Source organism: Bos grunniens, chromosome X, assembly GCF_055505025.1.
Source record: "Bos grunniens cultivar Pamir isolate PY7600 chromosome X, Bosgru_T2T1.0, whole genome shotgun sequence".
NCBI lineage: Eukaryota > Metazoa > Chordata > Mammalia > Artiodactyla > Bovidae > Bos > Bos grunniens.
Window position 1 is genome coordinate 44,514,413 of NC_141194.1, and position 21,939 is coordinate 44,536,351.

Consider the following 21,939-nt stretch of genomic DNA (forward strand, 5'->3'; position numbering starts at 1 on the left):
GTATGCCCAGCAGTGGGATTGCTGGATCATAAGGCAGTTCTATTTCCAGTTTTTTAAGGAATCTCCACACTGTTCTCCATAGTGGCTGTACTAGTTTGTGTTCCCACCAACAGTATAAGAGGGTTCCCTTTTCTCCACATCCTCTCCAGCATTTATTGCCTGTAGACTTTTGGATCGCAGCCATTCAGTGTGGACTCATGAATATTTATTTTACTCTTTGGGTTATAATCCAATACTACTTTATTTATTTTGTTGTTTAAATTGCCCCAGGTTTGACCATTAATAATCCTTTCAGTCAGAAAATTCTTAAAAAGATGGGAATATCAGACCATCTCACCCATCTCCTGAGAAACCTGTATGCAGGTCAAAAAGCAGCACCTAGAACCAGACATGGAACAACAGACTGGTTCCAAATAGGAAAAGGAGTTCGTCAAGGCTGTATATTGTCACCCTGCTTATTTAACTTATATGCAGAGTACATCATGCGAAATATGGGGCTGGATGAAGCACAAGCTGGAATCAAGATTGCTGGGAGAAATATTGATAACCTCAGATATGCAGATGACACCACCCTTATGGCAGAAAGTGAAGAGGAACTAAAGAGCCTCTTGATGAAGGTGAAAGAGGAGAGTGAAAAAGCTGGCTTAAAACTCAACACTCAAAAAATTAAGATCATGGCATCTAGTCCCATCACTTTTTGACAAATAGATGGGGAAACAACAAAAACAGTGACAAACTTTATTTTGGGGGGCTCCCAAATCACTGCAGATGGTCACTGCAGCCATGAAATTAAAAGACGCTTGATCCTTGGAAGAAAAGTTATGACCAACCTAGACAGCGTATTAAAAAGCAGAGACATTACTTTGCCAACAAAGATCCATACAGTCAAAGCTATGTTTTTTCCAGTAGTCATGCATTGATGTGAGAGTTGGACCATAAAGAAGGCTGAGCACTGAAGAATTGATGCTTTTGAGCTGTGGTGTTGGAGAAGATTCTTGAGAGTCCCTTGCGCAGTAAGGAGATCCAATGAATCCATCCTAAAAGAAATGAGTGCTGAATATTCATTGGAAGGACTGATGCTGAAGCTGAAGCTCCAATACTTTGGCCACCTGATGTGAAGAGCCGACTCATTGGAAAAGACCCTGATGTTGGGAAAGATTGAAGGCAGGAGCAGAAGTGGACGACAGAGGACGAGATGGTTGGATGACATCACCGACTCAATGGACATGAATTTAAGCAAGCTCTGGGAGATGGTGAAGGACAGGGAAGCCTGGTGTGCTTCAGTCCATGGGATCACAAGGAGTCAGAAAGGACTGAGTGACTGAACAACAACAGTCAGCTAGTTCCTGTATCCCTTGTCATATGTCAACTACTGTGGTTTATTTATTTGGTTGTATTTCCTTATTTTCAGGTACTATGAAATGCTCCAGGCTCATCTTGTATATTTCTTGCCCTCCACCTCCTAAAATCTGCCATCTCTCCAAGGGGCCTTTATTTGTTTTTTTTGAAGAACAGTATAAAAAACAAGATCTGAGTACTAGGTATTGGAGTGTCATTGTTTCTAGGTCCTCTCAGCTGATGGAGCAAGAAGATATATGTGTGTATACAAACCATTATGTATATGTAAATCTACAAACATTCCTATATGTAGTTATCTATATATTAAGCTAGTCATGAACTCATACTGATATCACCAATTCATTCTAGCCTCTTCCTCTTGCTTATCTTGTAATCTCTTATTCCAACAGTGAGAATTGGCACCCATTATCCATCATCCATTTACTTAGTTGTTTATTCCAGTATACATGTTTACATGTCCTTATAGCTGTTTAGCTTTTTGCCTTTTTGACACTGTTCATGGAGTTCATGGAGTTCTCAAGGCAAGAATACTGAAGTGGTTTGCCATTCCCTTCTCCAGTGGGCCAACATTTTGTCAGAACTCTCCACCATGACCCGTCCTTCTTGGTCTCATTGGACTTCCAGACTCATTGGAAAAGACCCTGATGCTGGAAAAGATTGAGGGCAAGAGGAAAAGGGGACGACAGAGGTCGAAATGGTTGGATGGCATCACTGACTCAATGGACATGAGTTTGAGCAAGCTCTGGGAGATGGTGAAGGACAGGAAAGTCTGATGTGTTGCAGTCCATGGGGTCACAAAAAGTTGGACATGACTTAGCCACTGAACAACAAGAGTAGCTGTTGATTACCCCATATGCCCATGGGGAAAGCTTTATCAACTAGAGTAGTCCTTAGGTAGAGTTCCTTTTGCTTTCAGCCTTACAACTCCACTCATTTCCAAAGTTACTTAGGTCAGTGCCTTATTCCCCCACCCCCTTCAGTGAGGTTATTTTATACACCTGTAATACAGTTAGACTGTTTTGTCACATTCTACATTCCACTCTGGAATCCTCCAACTTTCTAAATGATTTTTTAAAACTTGCATACATTAAGGTTCACTCTTTGTATTTGTTCTATGGGACTTGACAAATACTTAATGTCATATTCACCGTTACATCATCACAGAGAATAGACTTACTGAATAAAACTATCTCCTGTGCTTCACCTATACAACCCTCCTCCCCAACCCCAAACTTTAGCAACCACTGACCTGTTTATTGTTTTTGTAGCTTTTCTTTTTTCAAAACATCATAAAATTAAAATCCCACAATGTGTAGTCTTTTCAGACAGGCTTCCTTCATGTAGTAATTTGCACATAAGATTCACCCATGTCTTTTTGTGGCTTGATAATTTATTTTATCACTGAATAAAATTTCATTATATAAATATTTGCTTGTTTATTCATCCACCTATTGAAAGATATCTAGTTGTTTCCAGGATTGGCAATGATGAATAGAGATCTTATAAGCATTTGCATGCAAGTTTTTGTGTTATATGTTGTCAATTATTTAGGTAAATAGTTATTAGACTGCTGATCATATGAGAATATTAGACTTAGTTTTGTAAGAAACTGCCAAATTGTCTTCCAAAGAGACTGCGTTATTTTGCATTTCCACTAACAATGAATGAAAATTCCCATTGCTTTTCCATTCTGGTCATCAATTGGTATTGTCAGTTCTTCAGATTTTAGCCTTTCTAATAGGTGTGTAGTTGTATCCCAACGTTGTTTTAATTCACAGCTCCCTAATGGCAAATGATGTTGAGCACTTTTTCATATGCTTATTTACCATTTGTATGTCCTCACTGATGAAATGTCTATTCAGGTCTTTTGCCCATTTTTAATTGGGTTGTTTATTTTCTTATTGTTGAGTTTTAAGAGTTCTTAAACATTCTGGATCATAGTCCTTTATCAGCTATATGCTCTGAAAATATTTTCCCCACTCTGCAGCTTGTCTTTTTGTTCTTTTAACATTGTCATTTGCAGAGCATGAAATTGCTGATTGTCAGTGTTCCCACAGTGAGTGTGGCTCTGGTGGGCTTTGGGAGCTCACACTCACCAGAGTTGAGGCTGACATCTGAGCTGATTATTAGCACTTCCAGAGGGGGGACAGGTCTGGGGGTGGTGCCAGCAGCAGCAGACTTTGTGGGCACTCACACCAAATGGTGGGTGGCATCACAGAATCCCACATCCCTGGTGGACAGCCCCTGGGGAGGAATATGCAGTGGTTCTTTTCCCAGTGAGAATGCTGCAGTTCCACCTACCTCACATTGCAGCTTAGAACCAGATCTGGGGGCTTCTACTTCAACAACTGGAGCAGACCCTGCCCCCAACAGGGCTGTGACAGCCACAGAGCAAAAGGGAAGTCCTGCCCAATATCCTGTGGATGCTCTGGTCACCACAACATGAAACACACCCCCCATCAAGGGGACAATGGCTAGCACAACCTGTAGAGAGACACAGCAGGCATGCATATAAAAAAAAATAGCCCTCACACCAAAAATATTGGACTCAGGTAGTCTACACAGGGATACTCTCACATAAAATCAGTCCTTCAAGACTGATAATTTGGAGAAGGAAATGGCAACCCACTCCAGTGTTCTTGCCTGGAGAATCCCAGGAACAGGGGAGCCTGGTGGGCTGCCATCTATGGGGTCACACAGAGCTGGACACGACTGAAGCGACTTAGCAGCAAGACTGATCATAGACTCAGAGAAATTTAAGGAAAGTGAAGAAGCAGAGAAACTACTTCTAATTAAAAGAACAAGAGAAATCTCCTGAAAGAACAAGAAACAGACCTCTCCAGTATACCAGACTCAAAAGGAGGTTAAGGAATTAAGACTAAAGGAACTAATGAAACTTAATTCCTCATGAAGGGATTAAGAAAGATTATCAATAAAAATGCAGGTCACTGGAACAAGGAACTAGAAACTACAAAGAGGGATCAATCAAAATTAGACAACTCAATTGCCTAGATAAAAAACCAGCAAAAGGCAATGAATAGCAGACTAAATAATGAAGAAGAATGAACAAGTGATCTGTAATGGAAATCACCCAATCAGAACAGCAGACAGAAAGACAAATGAAAAAAATGAAATCACCATATGAGATCTATGGAATAATATAAAGCATGCCAACCTACACATAACAGGGATTCTAGAAGGACAAGAAAGAGAAAAGTGGATCCAGTCTTCCAATCCATGAACATGAGTTATTTTTCCATTTATTTAGATCTTCCTTGATTTTTTAAATCAGTGTTTTGTAGTTATCTGCATACAAGTCTCGGTCTCTATATATTTTATTATATTTACCCCTAAGTACTTGCATTTTAAATGCTATCACAAATGGTAGTTATTTAACATTTCAAATTCCATTTATTCTATTTATTTATTGTTGGTATATAGCAAAGCAATTGACCTTTGTGTATTGCAACCTTGTCACTTACTAGTTCTGGAAGAATTTTTGTCGATTCTTTGGGATTTTCTGTGAATCATGCCATCTGTAAGTAGAGAGTTTTATTTCTTCCTTTCTAGTCTGTATATCTTTTCTTTTCTCATCTAATAGCATTAACTAAAACTTTACTGAATAGTGAGAGAGGACACGCTTGCCTTGTTCTTGATATTAGGAGAAAGTGCCATTTTTTCCACCATTAACTATGATATTAGCTATAGGGCTTCGGTAGATTTTTAAAAATCTATTTAAGGACGTTCCCCTCTATTCCTAGTTTGCTGAGAGGTGTTTTTTTTTTTTTTTTTAATTGTGAATTGGTATCGAACTTTGTCAAATGCTTTTTCTAAATCAATTGATATGATTATGTGTTTTTTTTTCTCTTTAGACTATTGTCCTGGATTACATTGATTGTGTTTTGAATGTTGAACCAGCCTTGAATACCTCTTATAAATCTCACTTGATTATGGCATATAATTCTTTATAAGCTTTATTATATTTCATTTGTTAATATTTTGTTGAGGATATTTATTTCTATGCCCATGAGAAATATTGGTGTAATTTTTCTTTCTTGTAATGTCTTTATCTGGTTTTGTTATTAGCCTAATAATGGTCTCATACAATGTGTTAGGAAGTGTTTGCTCTTTTCTGTTTTTTAGAAGAGATTATGGAGAACTGGTATTTTCTTCCTTAAATGGTAGAATGGTAGAATTCACTGGTAAGACCATCTGGGGCCAGGCATTTCTTTTTTGGAAGGTTATTAAATTAAAATTTTCCTGTAGTCACATTTTCAAAAGTAAAAAGAAATAACTAAATTTAACTTGAATAATATACTTATTTAACATAATATATCCCAATTATTTTCATTTCAATGTGTTGTTAATATAAATATATTAAAATATATATTAAATATATATTGAAATATATTCTTTCCTTGTACTAAGTCTAGCCACATATAAAGTGCTCACATATCAATAACCACATATTGCTAATGGCTACCATATTGGACAGTTGACCTAAGATCAAAGCTGTGGTTCCTGTTGAGTTTTAATAACGTATATATTTTATCTTGTCTCTCATTCAAACATTAATGAAACACAGATTTATTATTTTTAAAAGGAAAAATTCTGGTATTTTCCCTTAGAAGAGAATCATATTGACCACTATCAGAAAATAAGCCTCGCCAATAAAAAGATACTATGTATATTATTTCTCACGTAGTAAATGCAAATTGATTTTAGGCAATGTCACAGAGTCTTCAAGAGGCAAATAAACCAAGCTTCAAAGTGGTAACTGGAAATTATCCTTTTCTATGATAAAGTGCCTTTAACAACTTGATTGAGTTACTATATTCAGAACTGTAAAACCAAAGCCACTTACTAGCAAAGTGACTTGACCTTGTTTGCACTAAACCATTTATTGTTAGCATAAATTTACAGCATGGACTACTCATCAAACACAACAGAGCAATTAGTTCTACTGAGTATACATCCCTCTCTGATGTTGGCTTAATGAGGTTTTTCTCCTTCATTATGTAAGCCACTTTCCCTTTCCAAACCTGTCTCTTTTGGTCCTTAGAAAACCCAGACATTATGGGACCAGCAGGTTGACCAGCCAGAAATGCAAAAGATGCAAGCAGGAGTAGCAGGAATCTGTTAGTTTCTGGCTCAGAGGTCCAGCAGTTAACAGATGTCTTAGCCTCCATGAGGTTCCCCAAATCTTGGCAACATCAAGCAAAAATCTGGAATGGGTCCTTATCTGTGTTGTGCTCACCATTGTACCTGTGATGTCTAGAAGAGATGAGTACTTTATAAATGGTTAATAAATAACTGTTGGATGGATGGGTGAGTCAATGAACAAATGCATGCATGCATGAGTGAATACAAATAAACTGCCTTCTCAGGGATCTTCAGTCTTCTTGCCTGCCTGAAGGGCAGGCTCCAGGCCAAATTCTGAAGTCAGAAGGCTTTGTCTTTGATTTTCTCTCATCTCCTTTTCTTGGTGCCCTTATGTCCTCATAAATTCTAGCCTATGTCCCATTCCCACATTATCTCCTAACCCTTTATGATAGGATTATTTTACCTATTAGGCAAATGGAGAAACAAGCTTAGAAGCAAAGTAGGAGCTCTGAATGCCAACCTTGACTCTGACTTTATCCATCAGGATGATTTTGAACGTCTCCCTATAAGCTTGGGACTCAGATTAATACTTTCTATTCCTACACAGATTGGATGACTGCTACTCACCAGCTGTGTGAATTTAGTCAAATTACTTACCTTCTATTAGCCTCAGTTGCCTTATCTGCAAAGTCAGAGTAAACATCTAATGGATTCGTTTACCTGATGAACTGTTAAAAAAAAGTAAATAGATGAAATAAGGCTCATAAACCACTTAGCACAGTAACCAGCATATAACAAATATCAATAAACATTAATCATTATTATTTCTGTTATCTCCCATCTGTCAAAAGGCTGTTCTATCTATGCTTAAAAACAATAATACTGAAATAATAACTAACATTTATTGAGCCAGGAAATGTGCAAAGCTATTTACATATGCTATCTTGCCTAATTCTTGCATAAGAATATCCTCATTTTACAGATGAAGAAACTGAACCTCAAAACGTGTAAGTAACTTGCCTAAGGACAGAACTGATTAGTGGTAGATTTGCTATTTGAAAGTGTATTTTTCTAATTTCAAAGCAGGTGCTCTTTCTACTATATTAAAAGAACTTTTCTAGTTCCAAAAGTCTATGACTTCCAACTACTGCTTGATTTATAAAAATCTGGTGATTCAAAAAATAAATCCATCAGAGGTCAACTTGAACATGGCTGTGTGCTAGGTATTATGAGAGGTACAAGATGAATAGGACATTATCTTTAGCCTCTCTTATTCTGGCAACATGAAGTAATCATTTTATTTTGGCCAGTTTTCCTTCGGCCTCTTTTTCTGATATTATCCTAGAATTGAGTAGTCATTTCTCTGACTCTCTCATTTTTATAAATTGTTAGTTTAGGAAATGTGTTTTTAAAGAACCACATTTGCTAAATTAACAGTGCTAGCCAAAGCTGATTATCTCATCAGCAGCACTGATATTTAGGCTTTTTAATTAGCTTGAAGTTATTATTACTAAGTGACCCTTATGTAACACAATAACAAATCATTTCAAAAACATTTGTTGACAATCTACAATAAGTTAGATGTTTTGTGATGTGTCAAAAAAAAACCCCTCACAAAACGCCCTCAAAAGCCCATCCACGTTTAAGGATTTTTTTAGAGAAAGATGAAAATTTATAGGGGATTCTCCTACTTATGCATCTGTAAAAATGTTTGTCCTATGGAATGCCTGCTGTGATACATTGTGCTTGATGTATAAGCTGATGTAAAGTATAGAGTATGAGATATGAATCTTTTCTATTCTAAATCAATTGAATGATCACCATAATTGGTTTATGGGTTGAAAAACTCAATCTGAGATGAAGCTAGCTGATCAACAGGAATCCAGTGCTTCTATTTAGATGGAACAAAATTTTTAAAAATCCCTTTTTATGCTAACATAAATGTATGCAATGCTTCCTCTTTACTCCTAAAAGGAAGAGATGTAAAATAATTGGGCAATTTCTATTGAATTTATTCTCATTTCTCATGCTCTGGTTCTCAGAGCTTTAGGAATCAGAAAATGAAAGGCTTAATCCTATTGTTTTCAACAAATTTATGTTACCAAAGGAGGGAGGGAAGGCGAGGGGTACAAATTAGGAGTACAAATTAACAGATACAAACTACAATATATGAAATAGATAAGCAACAGGCATTTACTGTACAGCACGGGGAATTTTCCGCAATATCTTGTAATAACCTATAACTGAGTATAATCAGAACAAATAAACATAAATAATCACATTGTTTTCACATTGATCATGAAAGGAGGATGTAGACAACAGGTTTGCAGAGAACCTGCAGGTGTCTATTTTCCTGCTCAGAGTAACTCCAAAATTTCTATTTGAAGCCAGGGCCGAAGTGTTCGTAACAAAAAAATAAGTGTTTCTCCATCTCAGAATCTTTCAAAAATTAGGCCTTTCTAACTTTACCTCTGGAGAAGGCAATGGCACCCCACTCCAGTACTCTTGCCTGGAAAATCCCATGGATGGAGGAGCCTGGTAGGCTGCAGTCCATGGGGTCGCTAGGAGTTGGACACGACTGAGCGACTTCCCTTTCACTTTTCACTTTCATGCATTGGAGAAGGAAATGGCAACCCACTCCAGTGTTCTTGCCTGGAGAATCCCAGGGACGGGGGAGCCTGGTGGGCTGCCGTCTATGGGGTCGCACAGAGTCAGATACGACTGAAGCGACTTAGCAGCAGCAGCAGCAGCAACTTTACCTCTACTCTTCATTTAGTCTCTTCATTATTACTTACTGTTTCCCTCTCTACTAGGCAAGTGGGTATTTACCTGTTGCTTAGGTTATTTGCAGTCAGACATTCTTCTTAACAAAAGAGCACTAAATTGTGCAGAGATCAGTTAGAAGATGGAGGACTGAAATTTTGGGTCATGGATGAATTTCTGTCCAAACCACTTGCTGATGGAAAATAAACTACCTTCATTAAGAAAACGGACTTGGGGGCACATGGGGGAAGGAAAGAGCGGGACAAATGGAGAAAATAGCATCTACATATATTCATGTGTAAAATAGATAGCTAGTGAGAAGTTGCTGTATAACACAGGGAGCCCAGCCTGGTGCCCTGTGATGGCCTATAACAGTGGGATGGGGGGAGAGGAGGGAGGCTCAAGAGGGAGGTAACATATATATAATTATGGCTGATTTGCATTGTTGTACAGCAGAAAACAATGCAATATCGTACAGTAATTTTCTTCCAAAGTTTTTAAAAACTAAAAAAAAAAAAAAAAGATAAGGACTCATAAACATTAATAAATGGGAACTCGTGGTCATCATCTCAGCTTTCATCAACATTTCCATGTCCAATTACTCTGAGATTCTAAGTAACTTAAACTTATGGAGGTCCAGGAGAAAGGGATGTACAGACCCAATCCCGTGGGTTGTCCCCTGTGGATAACCATGCCTCGTCTTCCACATCTTCTTTGCTCTCATAGTAATATCTTTGGAGTACAATGATTTACAGCTCACAGACTAGATCACCCCATAGACTACCCTAGCCCTCTCTCCCACCCAAACTCTTTCCTTTTCCTATCTTAGCCAACTTTTTTTTTTTTTCTGCAACATGTGGCTTGCAGGATCTCAGTTCCCAGACCAGGGATTGAACCCCAGAAACAGCAGTGAAAGCACCAAATCCTAACCACTAGACCACAAGGAACTCCCTTAGCCAACATTTTTTTTATCTACACTCACTGAATTTCTATATGACCATCTTGGCAAGAGATATCCTGTGTAGCAGAAAAAGAGAATTGCAAAAGATCTTGAAAAGTTGGGGTGATTGAGTTGAATCACAGAGGATGAAATGCAGCAAGAATAAATGTAAGGTTCTCTCTGCCAGCACGAAGAACTCAACTGGGTATGCTTGGTGTAGGCAAAAGTGTAAGGGTTAACAGAAGTAGAAGGTCTATTGTCTTTTTTTTAGCTGAAGTATAGTTGGTTTACAATATTGTGTTAGTTTCAGGTTACAGCACAGTGATTCAGTTATATATAAACATTCTATTTCATATCTTTTTCCCTTATAGGTTATTACAAAATATTGAGTATAGTTCCCTGTGCTATGAAGTCAGTCCATGTTGGTTATCTATTTTGTGTTTAGTATCTTTTGTTTGGCCTGTGACTGCTGCACCGCTTGGAATTTTGAGAAAGGAAAGAAGAAAGGAACAAAGGAGGGAAGGAAAGAAGGGGGAAAGGACTTGTAATACATTCAGAAAGAGATTAAGAGGAGGCTAGGGAAAGAACAGGGAAAATAAGAGAAGAAGGAAATAAACAAAGGGGAGAATTGGGGAAAGGAGAAGGAGAAGCACAGTAAAGGATCAGTCTGCCATCCTAAATGGAGGATCAAACTTACAGTCTCAGAAACCACACTAGAATTCAGGCCTTTCAGCCTTTCTCTCTTCCCACTCCTTCCCTGGCAGGACCACTCCCTTGTCAAGACCTGGAACAGTGCTCAGTTGAGGCAGTTTAGATAGCTGAAATAAAAAGCAAGTAAAGAGGAAAACAAATATCATATTAGTGTATATGTGTGGAATCTAGAAAAATGGTACAGATGAACATATTTGCAAAGCAGAAATACACAGACATAGAGAACAAACATGGTTACCAAGTGGGGAGAGGATGTGGGATAAATTGGGAGGTTGGGACTGACATATATATATATATATATATACATATATATATATATATACATACACACACTATGTATAAAATAGATAACTAATGAGAACCTACTTATAGCACAGGGACTTCTACTCAATGCTCTGTAGTGATCTAAATGGGAAGGAAATCCAAAAGGGAGGGAGGGTATCTGTATACGTATAGCTGATTCACTTTGCTGTACAGCAGAAACTAACACAACATTGTAAAGTGACTATACGACAAAAAAAAATTTTTTTTAAGTGAGTAAAGGATAACTATGGATCTCATTTGTTTTCCTAAAGAAACAAAAGGCACAAGTTTTCAGTTTTCTTCTCAAGTGTGCAAGTACCACCACTGTATCAACACAGTAGAATAATGGATCTGACTTTTTGTCTTAGGGACCTTGGAATCACTTATTCCAACAGGCAAAGAGATCTCAAACTAGGCCATAATCGGAACCTCAATGGTTCTTAAAACTGTATTTACCTAATGTGCCAATAAAGTAAAGTCAAAATACAAGTGTTTGCAGACTGAATCAAAAGATGAACTTCAGTCCCTATTGATTGTCTTTTTGAATTGTAATTTTTAACTGCTACAAACAAAGTTAATTGGTATTTAAATCACACTGGGGTTTGAATTGAAATTGCATTATTTTGATATTGTTTTGAATTCTCAAAACTTTTAACAAGCAGTAATGGGTGGGTTTAGCAGTATGGGGTAACAGATATTGAAATGGTGCCTCATTCCGGTGTTACATTCTTAACTTTTCAAAACATTTTTATATCTCTGACATTTAACTCTTTTAAAATCCCTGGAAGTCTATAAGAAGGACATCAGACTTTGAAAAGAAAGAAATGGAGACACTAAAAAAGTCAAGTGGCTTATTTTGGCAATCTCAGGGGGCTATTGTCAGAATTGGAGCCCAAGTTGCCTGTAATCTTTCTTAAAGTGTAGTTCTCAGAATGTTATTTGTGTTCGATTTTCTGCAGGAAAGAGGACCATGGATAAAGACATTTTAGGACATGCTGCACTACATAGTCACTTTAGAGATTCACAATGAACATGATCACATTAAAGGTTCTAAAAAGTCCTATATGTTTAACTCTGTCCTGTGAAACACACTGGAAAAAAAAATATTCTAGATTTATACTGCTTCTGCAGTGAGCTAGGTCTACATTCTCGTTCTTCTATCCAAAGTAATACCAAGATAAGGCAGAATAAGCTGGAACCCAAAGAGTTTATGCCAATCCGAATATTAAAAAAACATAAGAATTTCATTTCTTATGCCTGAATGAGATTTTGTTTTGCAGATCTCTGTAAATTACGTGGTCCAAATCACTCATGGTAAATGCTAAGAGATTGCTACAGCAGATTTTAATATGTCAAATTGTATTCCGCATTAGGCCAAGGACAGGGCAATTTTTCCGTTTTCAGTGACCTTGGTTGGTTGTAGAGATTTGAGGTTTATTGCTTTTATGCAATGTTAGATTGGGATGCAGTGATTGAAAGTGTTTGTGGGAAAACACTGCCTTTCCCATAAGGCAAGTTTGGTGCCTTCTGAAGGACACTCATGCCTTCTGAGTTTTATGCTTTGTTTTAGATCTCATTTTTCTACAAATATTGTTGGATACAAGAAAGAATTTCTGCTTTTCTTAGGCATATGATACACTCATTTATTAAGAGGGTTAAAAGAGAATAAGATTGCTAACCATTACTCTTTGGTTGGGACTAGGGCTCTCGGAAAGCTATTTTATTTAATAATATTGTCAGAAGCTTTTTATTTCAAACCATTTTTCCGTAAAAGTAGAAGACTCTCCTACCAAGGGAAAGGTATCAAAGCTTTTCAAAATCATCCTATCTTTGAGATGGTGGCTTTTGTCTCTGGAAAGTAATCGATTCCTTGTTTCTTGCAGTCTTCCAGGAGCAGCAGAGGATGGATAACCAGGGGAAGCTAAAGATGTAGGATTTAGAACCCTGTGGCTCCAATTAGAATGTAAATTTCTTGTCCTGAGCTCTCTCATTTCCAGAGTGTTAGCTACCTTCCCAGAGAAGAGCGCTTTTCTATTTCCTACCCTAGTAGCTAGGGTTCAGAGTTTGGAAGAAGCAATATGCATTATGAGAGGAAAAGTACATTTTCAGCTATCCATACTTCTATTATATGTAGAAACCTTGGATGTCTGATTCCCCAGGGAATCAGCAGGACTTTTTTCTTACCCATGCTGAATAAACCAACCTGCTAAACGCAGGGAAGTTATTTCTATTAGAAAACCTCAGCCCTTAATTTGGCTCTTTTATTTTCCTTCCATGGCAGAGAAGTATTTCCAAAACCTGAAGTGGTTCTGATTAGTGGTAAAGTCAAAAAGCCTTCAGTTCCAATTAAAATGTGCTGTAAGTAATTTTGTGTGGTAATGGCTGCAGTATAAAAACAAGTTACATTTCTCTTGATTTTTGATCATGGGTTTGGCTTTTGAATTCTTCTATTCACTAACAAATCCTGGCACAGCTTTCTGGGCTGCCTGTGGAGGAGGTGTTCACAGGCTTCCCAATTAACACCCTGTTAAGCTGCACACCTGTGGTGGAATTACCCTCAGATCACAACACTGAAGCTTTGAACCTCATGACACCTATATTATTGTCCTGAAAGTCCAACTTCAATGATATAAAGTGATTCCTCTTGTCTTGGCAAAGGCAATTTGTTTCCTTGGTGTTTTTTTGAAGGGGAGAGATATATGTGGAGGTGTCATTGTGAAGCACTTTATTTATTAATAACTTTATTGAGGTATGCTTTACATATCATAAAATTTACTCATTTTAAATGTACAACTCAGTGATTGTTAGTATAGTTTCAGAGATGTGTAACTATCACCACAGTCCAATTTTGGAACATTTCCATCACCATAAAAAGAAACTAGTACCCATTAGCCATCATTCCCCATTCCTAAATCCAGCCTCAGGCAACCACCGATCTGCTTTCTGTCACTATAGGTTTGCCTTTTCTGGACATTTCATATAAATGGAATTATGCCATATGTGGCACTTTGTGTCTAACTTCTTTCATTAACATGTTTTCAAGGTTCATCCATGTTGTAGCATGTATCAGTACTTCATTCCTTTTTACTGACAAATAGTATTCATTGTATGGAGACACCACAGTTTTGTTTATCCATTCATCAGTTTGTAGACATTTGGGTTGCTTTCATGTCTTGGCTATTCTGACTAATGCTGATTTGAACATTAGCATGCAAGACTTTGTGTAGACGTAGCAATTTATATTAAACACAGTGAAAGCAGACTCAGCCCAAACCCTCATCTATAGCCAGAATATTATTAGTAGAGCTATGGGGTACTGTGATATTTGCAGAGTAAATGGCAGTTACACAAAATTACTGATAATCAGAATGGTAGCTAGTAATAAAAACTTGTATAAATTCCTGAAGATTTCATGAAAATTTTGAGTTTTATGAGGCTTGCCATGTCCATTGGCAACAAGCTAAGCTTTTCCCAGTGACTGTAAAGAATGTCAAGGGTTAAAGTACATGTTGGCCTGAATTTAGAAGACTGGTCTGGGACTTAAGGATTCTGTCTGCCTTTCCTATAACCCTCTCTACTGCCCTGGGAAAATCTTGTCACCAGACTCCTCAATTTCTTTGTCTTCCAAATGGGGACAAATGAGACCCTATATAGATACAAAGGCAGTTATGAAGTTAAACATTTTCCAGGCATTTAAAGCACCTCAAACGAAAGGTAATACACTATATAAGCACAAAGAATTTGTGTTGGCAAAGATGAAAGAAAGGTTTAATCAACCTTTTGTTCTTTCTGGAAAACCTAAAAAAATAGATAAAACCACAAGGTTTAATTTTGTACATTTGAGCTGGCAAGAACGTGATATTCATTTCCTCCAAGGCCAAAAATGTTCATAGTTCCAATAATGTTAAGCCCTTGATTGGACGAACAGTTTTTCTGAGTTCCCAAAAGCTTTGTTAACTATATTCTAAAATAAAATCTTTTTACTGTCTCATCACAAAATAACAACAACTTGATTTAGAGCAGATTACAAAAAAAATCTATAGAAGGAAATTAATACAGTAAGCAGTTAACCATCAAGTCCTCATTGAAAGAGACACAAGGTGTTTCTGGTCTTAAAGAATGTGGTCTCTTCTGATGGGGTTCAAAGAAAATTAACTATAAAGAAACTATGCCTCATTTCATTTTAGTACCCAATGTCTATTTCTGTTCCAGAATGGTATCTGGCTATTAAAGATTATTTTTTTAAATGATAAAGTTTTGACTCTCATAGGGATGTAAAAATGAACATACATTGAAGATTTTCACTTAACTCATAATGGGAGAACCAGCCAGATGTTATAACCAATTCAAAGGGAATACAAAGAACAGCCATATATACAGATCAGGAATATTTAAATGAATGTGAAAATGGAGGCTAAATGTGGCTTCTTCCACAGTGGGAAAGTGAAGTCAATTAAATCTCCACTAGTCAGGTCTCTAGAGTGCTCAAAAAATATTTTAAAAATTATTGGATGAAATAACTAATCAGACAATAAAGGCAGCACAAGTCAGAAGAGGAAACTCATAAAGACCTGTGTAGTTTATGAAAAAGATGGGCAGGGATTAACCATTGAAGATATTTGGTTAAGATCAGGGTGCAGGGGATGAGGGACATGGACAGTTCTAGGCAGGGCCGAGATGAGATGACCTGGTCTGTTGAAATTCCACGACAGTTGAAAGTAAAGACATGGATTGATTTCATGATAGGGATTAAGAAGTAAATCATCTATACACAAGTCCCCAGAGAAAGAGCTGGCTGTATCCCCAGTTGCTTTGCAAGTGTAGAATCAGCCCCTGGGAGCCCAGAATTACATAATATGGCTTATACAATGTGTGAAATTGCAAGCAGAGAACAGACAGAGAAAATGAATGCTGGGTCATACTTGGTGAGCTATGACTGCTTCACTATCACTGGGGCAGGAAGCATTAGGAAGGAGCAGGAGCATTGGGTCTAATAAATATTAATAAGTGGTCTTGCTTGACTTAGGAACTTTGGGCTTTATACTGAAATGGTGTTTTAAGCAGGAGATTAATACACTCGTTTTTGTAACTTGAGTCACTGGTAACTGCATGGAGAAAGGGGTTGGGATAAAGGGAGTGAGATTGAATATTCAGAGGCCTATGGCCACTAGAAGGAGAAGTCCCAAGATATTTAGGCAATAAACTTAAAGGAAAATATACCCTAAAGTCCTTATAAAATTAATCTAGCAAGATATTTTATTTTAAAAGAGCATTCTGTGATCACACAAGTTTAGAAAATGCATTGTCACCCTCTTAGATACACACTAGAATGTTAAGGGCTCTGGTAACTAATTCAACTGGGAAAATCTGTTTATTTTTTTGTTTAACCCAAGAACTCAAAACTTTATCAAATAACCTTTAAAAAATTATTTTATTTATTTTAATTGGAGGCTAATTACTTTACAACATTGTGGTGATTTTTGCCATACATAGACATGAATCAGCCACAGGTGTACATGGGTCCCCCAATCCTGAACTCCCCTCACCCACCTCCCTCTCCACCCCATTGAGAAACACCAATACAGTATATCAAATAACCTTTTAATTTTGCGTAACACCTATTAATATTTTGTTCTGTTGGATTTGCCTTTGGGAATATTGGTCTAGGATGGCTTTCAGGGAGTTCTGGCTTGCTTAATAAAGAGTAGTTCTACCAACTGAGTTTGGGACTACATGGATAACAGCAAATTTGTGGGACAAGATGTTGAGTTCAGTTTGTATATTTTGAGTTTTAGAAGGGTCCCCAATAAACAATTGAATAGATGAACCTAGAAATTAAGGATGAGATCTGGGATGGAGGAACAGGTTTGGGAATTACCTGTTAAATTTTAAGAGGTAGGTGATTTTTTTAAAAATTTATTTATTTTAATTGGAGGCTAATTACTTTACAATATTGTAGTGGTTTTGCCATACATTGACATGAATCAGCCATAGTGTACATGTGTTTCCCATCCTGAACCCCCCTCCCTGCTCCCTCCCGATCCCATCACTCTGGGTCATCCTAGTGCACCAGCCCTGAGCACCCTGTCTCATGCATCGAACTTGGACTGGTGCTCTGTTTCACATATGATAATATATATGCTTCAATGCTATTCTCTCAAATCATCCCACCCTTGCCTTCTCCCACAGAGTCCAAAAGACTGTTCTATACATCTGTGTCTCTTTTGCTGTTTTGCATATAGGGTTATCCTTACCATCTTTCTAAATTCCATATATATGCGTTAATATACTGTATTGGTGTTTTTCTTTCTGGCTTACTTCACTCTGAATAATAGGCTCCAGTTTCATCTACCTCATTAGAACAGATTCAAATGTATTCTTTTAATGGCTGAGTAATATTCCATTGTGTATATGTACCACAGCTTTCTTATCCATTCATCTGCTGATGGACATCTAGGTTGCTTCCATGTCCTGGCTATTATAAACAGTGCTGCAATGAACATTGGGGTCGATGTGTCTCTTTCAATTCTGGTTTCCTTGATGTGTATGCCCAGCAGTAGGATTGCTGTGTCATATGGCAGTTCTATTTCCAGTTTTTTAAGGAATCTCCACACTGTTCTCCATAGTGGCTGTACTAGTTTTCATTCCCACCAACAGTGTAAGAGGGTTCCCTTTTCTCCACACCCTCTCCAGCATTTATTGCTTGTAGACTTTTGGATAGCAGCCATTTTGACCGATGTGAGATGGTACCTTATTGTGGTTTTGATGATTTGCATTTCTCTGATAATGAGTGATGTTGAGCATCTTTTCATATATTTGTTAGCCATCTGTATGTATTATTTGGAGAAATATCTGTTTAGTTTTTGGCCCATTTTTTGATTGGGTCGTTTAGTTTTCTGGAATTGACCTGCAGGAGTTGCTTGTATATTTTTGAGATTAATTCTTTGTCATTTGCTTCGTTTGCTATTATTTTCTCCCATTCTGAAGGCTGTCTTTTCACCTTGATTATAGTTTACTTCATTGTGCAAAAGCTTTTAAGTTCAATTAGGTCCCACTGTTTATTTTTGCTTTTATTTCCATTACTCTGGGAGGTGGGTCATAGAGGATCCTGCTGTGAGAGTATTTTCCCTATGTTTTACTCTAGGAGTTTAATAGTTTCTGGTCTTATGTTTAGATCTTTAATCCATTTTGAGTTTATTTTTGTGTATGGTATTAGCAATTGTTCTAGTTTCATTCTTTTACAAGTGGTTGACCAGTTTTCCCAGCACTACTTGTTAAAGAGATTGTCTTTCTCCATTGTATATTCTTGCCTCCTTTGTCAAAGATAAGGTTTCTGTAGGTGCGTGGATTTATCTCTGGACTTTCTATTTTGTTCCATTGATCTATATTTCTGTCTTTGTGCCACTACCATACTGTCTTGATGAGTAGCTTTTTAGTATAGTCTGAAGTTAGGCAGGTTGATTCCTCTAGTTCCCGTCTTCTGTCTCAAGATTGCTTTGGATATTTGAGGTTTCTTGTATTTCCATACAAATTGTGAAATTATTTGTTCTAGTTCTCTGAAAAATACTGTTGGTAGCTTGATAGGGATTGCATTGAATCTATAGATTGCTTTGGGTAGTATACTCATTTTCATTATATTGATTCTTCTGATCCATGAACATGGTATATTTCTCCATTTATTTGTGTCATCTTTGATTTCTTTCATCAGTGTTTTATAGTTTTCTGTATATAGGCCTTTTGTTCTTTAGGTAGATATATTCCTAAGTATTTTATTCTTTTTGTTGCAATGGTGAATGGGACAAGATGTTTCCAAATTGTTTCCTTAATTTCTCTTTCTGTTTTCTCATTGTTAATGTATAGGAATGAAAGGGATTTCTGTGTGTTAATTTTATATCCTGAAACTTTGCTATATTCATTGATTAGCTCTACTAATTCTCTGGTGGAGTCTTTAGGGTTTTCTATGTAGAGGATCATGTCATCTGCAAACAGTGAGAGTTTTGCTTCTTCTTTTCCAATCTGGATTCTTTTTATTTCTTTTTCTGTTCTGATTGCTGTGGCCAAAACTTCCAAGACTATGTTGAATAGTAGTGGTGAGAGTGGGCACCCCTGTCTTGTTCCTGACTTTAGGGGAAATGCTTTCAATTTTTCACCATTGAGGATAATGTTTACTGTGGGTTTGTCATATATAGCTTTTATTATGTTGAGGTATGTTCCTTCTATTCCTGCTTTCTGGAGGGTTTTTTATCATAAATGGATGTTGAATTTTGTCAAAGGCTTTCTCTGCATCTATTGAGATAATCATATGGTTTTTGTCTTTCAATTTGTTAATGTGGTGTATTACATTGATTGATTTGCGGATATTGAAGAATCGTTGCATCCCTGGGATAAAGCCCACTTGGTCATGATGTATCATCGTTTTAATACAGATTCTAGCAAACAGAATCCATCGTTGTTGGATTTTGTTTGCTAGAATTTTGTTAAGGATTTTTGCATCTATGTTCATCAGTGACATTGGCCTGTAGTTTTCTTTTTTTGTGGCATCTTTGTCTGGTTTTGGTATTAGGGTGATGGTGGCCTCATAGAATGAGTTTGGCAATTTACCTTCCTCTGCAATTTTCTGGAAGAGTTTGAGTAGGATAGGTGTTAGCTCTTCTCTAAATTTTTGGTAGAATTCAGCTATGAAGTTGTCTTGTCCTGGTCTTTTGTTTGCTGGAGGATTTCTGATTACAGTTCCTATTTCTGTGCTTGTAATGGGTCTGTTAAGATTTTCTATTTCTTCCTGGTTCAGTTTTGGAAAGTTATACTTTTCTAAGTATTTGTCCATTTCTTCCAACTTGTCCATTTTATTTGCATATAGTTGCTGATAGTAGTCTCTTATGATCCTTTGTATTTCTGTGTTGTCTGTTGTGATGTCTCCATTTTCATTTCTAATTTTGTTGATTTGATTCTTCTCCCTTTGGTTCTTGATGAGTCTGGCTAATGGTTTGTCAATTTTATTTATCTTCTCAAAGAACCAGCTTTTAGCTTTGTTGATTTTTGCTATGGTCTCTTTTGTTTCTTTTGCATTTATTTCTGCCCTAATTTTTAAGATTTCTTTCCGTCTACTAACCCTGGGGTTCTTCATTTCTTCCTTTTCTAGTTGCTTTAGGTGTAGAATTAGGTCATTTATTTGACTGTTTTTCTTGTTTCTTGAGGTAAGCCTGTACTGCTATGAACCTTCCCCTTAGCTCTGCTCTTACAGTGTCCCATAGGTTTTGGGTTGTTGTGTTTTCATTTTCATTCATTTCTTTATATATTTTGATTTCTTTTTTGATTTCTTCTGTGATTTGTTGGTTATTTAGAAGCGTATTGTTTAGCCTCCATATGTTGAAATTTTTAATAGTTTTTCTCCTGTAACTGACATTTAATCTTACTGCATTGTGGTCAGAAAAGATGCTTGGAATGATTTCAAATTTTTTGAATTTACCAAGGCTAGATTTATGGCCCAGGATGTGATCTAGACCAGAGAAGGTTCCGTGTGCACTTGAGAAAAGGTGAAATTCATTTTTGGGGGTGAAATATCCTGTAGATATTAGGTCTAACTGGTCCATTGTATCCTTTAGAGTTTGTGTTTCCTTGTTAATTTTCTGTTTAGTTGATCTATCTCTAGGTGTAAGTGGGGTATTAAAGTCTCCCACTATTATTTTGTTATTGTTAATCACCCCTTTCATACTTGTTATCATTTGTCTTACATGTTGCGGTGCTCCTAAGTTGGGTGCATATATATTTAGAGTTGTTATATCTTCTTCATGGATTGATCCTTTGATCATTATGTAGTGTCCTTCTTTGTCTCTTTCCACAGCCTTTATTTTAAAGTCTATTTTATCTGATATGAGTATTGCTACTCCTGCTTTCTATTGGTCTCTATTTGCATGGAATATCTTTTTCCAGCCCTTCACTTTCAGTCTGTATGTTTCCCTTGTTTTGAGGTGGGTCTCTTGTAGACACCATATATAGGGGTCTTGTTTTTGTATCCATTCAGCCAGTCTTTGTCTTTTGGTTGGGGCATTCAACCCATTTACATTTAAGGTAATTATTGATAAGTATGATCCCTTTGCCATTTAGTTTGTTGTTTTGGGTTCGAGTTTATACACCCTTTCTGTGTTTCCTGTCTAGAAAAGATCCTTTAGCATTTGTTGGACAGCTGGTTTGGTGGTGCTGAATTCTCTAAGCTTTTGCTTGTCTGTAAAGCTTTTGATTTCTCCTTCATATTTGAATGAGATCCTTTCTGGATACAGTAATCTGGGTTGTAGGCTTTTCACTTTTATCACTCTAAGTATGTCCTGCCATTCCCTTCTGACCTGAAGAGTTTCTATTGAAAGATCAGCTGTTATCCTTTTGGGAATCCCCTTGTGTGTTATTTGTTGTTTTTCCCTTGCTGCTTTTAATATTTGTTCTTTGTATTTGATCTTTGCTAATTTGATTAATATGTGTCTTGGGGTGTTTCACCTTGGGTTTATCCTGGTTGGGACTCTGGGTTTCTTGGACTTGGGTGACTATTTCCTTCCCCATTTTAGGGAAGTTTTCAACTGTTATCTCCTCAAGGATTTTCTCATGCCCTTTCTTTTTGTCTTCTTTTTCTGGGACTCCTATGATTCGAATGTTGGGGCATTTAACATTGTCCCAGAGGTCTCTGAGGTTGTCTTCATTTCTTTTAGTTCTTTTTTCTTTTTTCCTCTCTGCTTCATTTATTTCTACCATTCTATCTTCTACCTTACTTA

At 37.0% G+C, this 21,939-nt stretch overlaps 1 long non-coding RNA gene across 1 annotated transcript in view; it reads right to left on the reverse strand.

Moving 5' to 3' along the window:
- LOC147340237 (uncharacterized) overlaps nt 1–11,068 on the reverse strand; it is a 37,494-nt gene extending 26,426 nt beyond the window's left edge. Inside the window, exons 1-2 of the long non-coding RNA XR_015158878.1 lie at nt 10,863–11,068; nt 7,120–7,190 (exon numbers count right to left, since the gene is read on the reverse strand). This is a non-coding gene — a long non-coding RNA (uncharacterized LOC147340237). The remainder of the gene's footprint in view (nt 1–7,119; nt 7,191–10,862) is intronic.
- Between the last annotated feature and the right edge of the window lie 10,871 nt (nt 11,069–21,939).